Source organism: Vulpes vulpes, chromosome 8 (genome assembly GCF_048418805.1).
Source record: "Vulpes vulpes isolate BD-2025 chromosome 8, VulVul3, whole genome shotgun sequence".
NCBI lineage: Eukaryota > Metazoa > Chordata > Mammalia > Carnivora > Canidae > Vulpes > Vulpes vulpes.
The window spans coordinates 1134862-1137928 of NC_132787.1; the positions used below are offsets into that span (position 1 = coordinate 1134862).

Below are 3067 nucleotides of genomic sequence, written 5' to 3' on the forward strand. Positions count from 1 at the left end.
ACAAATAAATAAACAGGGGACCTGGGGGGCTCGGCCAGTTAGGCATCTGACTCTTGGTTTCAGCTCGGATCATCTCTGGGTGGTGAGATGGCCCCGCGTGGGGCTCCACGCTCCGTGCAGAGTCTGCTCGAGACCCTGGGTCTCCGTCTCCCTCGGCCCTCCCCTCGCTCACCGTCTCTCTCTTTCCCTCTCAAATCAGTAAGTAAATAAACCTTTAAAAACGAGAGAGCAATGCCTTAAAAAAAAAAGAATAAAATTTTAAAAATGAGTAAGAGAAGGGAAGCCAGGGAAGGTGGGCTGATTGCTGGTGGCTGCGGGCCCCTCCTCCGGGGGCAGCGGACGTGACGGCGTGGCGGTGATGATTGCTAGTCACTCTTCTGTGGGTCACAGAAATGACAGCCCCAGCGGGATTCATTAATCACAGTCCCCCCATCTTTGAGGTCCTCTTGGTTGAGGGAAGGGAGGTGGCCTGAGCTCCTTGGCTCCCAGGTGCCAAAGGAGGACAAGATTAACGTTTTCCCTGTAAGGCAGGTGTCTCCCTTACGTCAGTCAGGGCCTATAGTGAGCGGGAAGGCAAGGGGCATGTGGGCTCCCAATGCCCCCCGGGGACCCCTCTTCCCAATGGTCCCCCATCTCTACTGTCCCTCTGCCTTCTCTGAGTTTCCGTGGGCCTCAGGCGGTTGGACTGTCCTCATCAGCGGTGCCCTCACACCTGTCCCCCGCCTGACTCTCACTGCCCTTCTGGGCCCATGGGCTGCTGGATGGTCAGCCGTGGGTGCCCTTCACCACTGGCACGAGATCTGGGGGGACATGCCAGGCGAGGAGAGGCTCACTCTGCTCCTGCTTCAAGGAGAGCTTTCTTCATGTGCACGCTGGGGTGCAACGCTCCGGCCCATTCAGGGCAGTTAGAAGAGGGAGACAGAGGGGCGGGGAGCTGGTGATCCATCATCTCCCCCCGAGCAGCCCAGGGTGGTTTTGTGGAACCAGACTTTCCTGATCTTAGCATCGCACTTAGGCGTCTGTGGGGGCATGTCTGTGCACGTGTGCACCCTCACCCCGTGCAACATGGGCACGCCCCTGCAGACCACACCCCGACACTCACGGTGAGGCTCTTGGTGTCGGAGGCTCGCTCTTTCTTTCTTTCTTTTTCTTTCTTTCTTTTCTTTCTTTCTTTCTTTCTTTCTTTCTTTCTCTTTTCTTTCTTCTTTCTAAGATTCACTTGTCTATTTAAAATTGAGAGAGAGACACACACATAGCGTGATTGGGGTGGAGGGGCGGAGGGAGAAACAGACCCCATGCTGAGCAGGAGCCCGACATGGGGCTCGACCCAGATCATGACCTGAGCTGAAGGCAGACGCCCAACCACCTGAGCCCCCCAGGCGCCCCTGTCTCAGGCTTTCTTTCAGGCGGTCTTCCCCAGAAACTGTTTCTAAGGTAAATCTCCAAATAAACCTCTTTGCGTGGGTTCCCCTCTGACCCCAGATGAAAACTTTTCATGACTCCTTGGTGCCCTCGGGGTGAGGCCCCGATCCCTAGCCTAGCATCCGAGGCCTTCTCTGATCTGGTGCTAACCTGACCTGCCAGCCTGGTCTCCCATAATCCTCCACCAGGAGTGTTTTCCTAAAAAAAAATCATATACACTTACATTTCTCTTCCCGTGTGGATCCCCAGGGCCGTGCCGTCTTCCATCCACGGCTCTAGTGGGTGAGGCTCACCTCCTCTGGGAGACCTTTATCACTGCATCAGCTTTTACCAACTTCTTCCTTAGCTTGGTTTTCGACATCTGAAGAAATCTGCCTCTAGGTTGGGATGAGAGGCTGCTCTGTCCCCACGTGTGAGCCTCTCGGAGCAGAGCCTGTATTTATTCATCCTTAGTTCCCCTCTGCCAACATGGTGCTTGGCATCCGGGTACGTAAGTGGCTGCGGACCTGGCTCTGGGGAACAGCATCCATTGGAATTGGATCACGTCCCTGCTCTTGCTCTTCTTGGCTGTTCAACCTCAAGCAAGCAGCTTAGCTGCGCCGCTCACGATTCCTTTACCTCCTGCAGCCTTAGTTTATCTACATGGAAAATAGAATTAACGCTGGGACGCCTGTCCTCATCCTCACCACCACAAACACACCGAATCTTAGAGTATGGGGCTCAACCCCCCCTAGACAGGGGCACGGGAGGCCCCTTTTAGCACAGAGGGGCGGGGTGGGTAGGTAACAAGCTCAGTGGTGGCAGTTACACTCGGGTGTCTGGAGGGTCCTTGCTCCCTGGGAGAAAGCAGCTTGGCGTCAGGGCCAGACAGACAGCGTGGATTTAGGCCACTTCCTTTACCTCCTGCACCCTTGGTTTATCTATACGGAGAGCAGAGTTAACGTCGCAGGCTGCTTTGGGCCATTGGAGAACCTGCAGCCAGTGGGAGCTTAATCCATGCCGGGTATGGGTAGGGGTGCAGTTATCTGGGGACCTGTGTCTGCGTCCCCTTCCCTTCTAGTCTGGGCTCTGCCCTGTTTCTTTTCTCCTTGATTATTGCCCTGGAGAACCTGCACCCACCTCTCCTCCAGTCGGCCTGAGTGGCTTGGCATCAGGCCTTGGTGGTGTCCCTGACCCGCGGCCGCTGGCAAGGTCTGGGCTGCGAAACACCTCCGTGAGCTTCTGGGGAGCTCCTCTGGCCGAGTCTCCTGCGCACATGCTGCTCTGCAGGAATCGCGAGATTTCCCGCCGCCCCAGATTCCCATAGTCCCAATTCCCCTGCCTCCGGGACATCCGGCCCCCATCTGACCTCTGGGATCTCTCCCAGCCTAGGCCATGTCCCCCTTGCCTCATCGCCCTTCCCTGGGAATACTGAGGCTGGAGTTGTCCACAGAGGCCAGAAAAGTTCCTCAGAAGTATGAGGAAGGGGGAGGGGTCTTCAGTGAAGGGAGACCCCCCGTCCTATATTTCAGTCTCTGTCTCCTCTTTGCTTCCCATGACACCCTAGGGGAGGGTTGGAGGAAGGCCCCAGTGTGCACCCCTGAGCCCCTATGCCCCAGCCTGCCAAGGACCTTAAAGGCAAGAGAGGCCTCTTTTGTAGGGAGCT

The 3067-nt window shown here is 56.3% G+C and overlaps 1 long non-coding RNA gene across 1 annotated transcript; it reads right to left on the minus strand.

Moving 5' to 3' along the window:
- Positions 1-232: 232 nt before the first annotated feature.
- On the minus strand, positions 233-2696 carry LOC140599858 (uncharacterized). The gene is made up of 3 exons (XR_012002840.1): positions 2542-2696; positions 1646-2060; positions 233-1223 (listed from the first exon to the last, which is right to left on the minus strand). It is a non-coding gene; the product is annotated as an uncharacterized lncRNA (long non-coding RNA).
- Between the last annotated feature and the right edge of the window lie 371 nt (positions 2697-3067).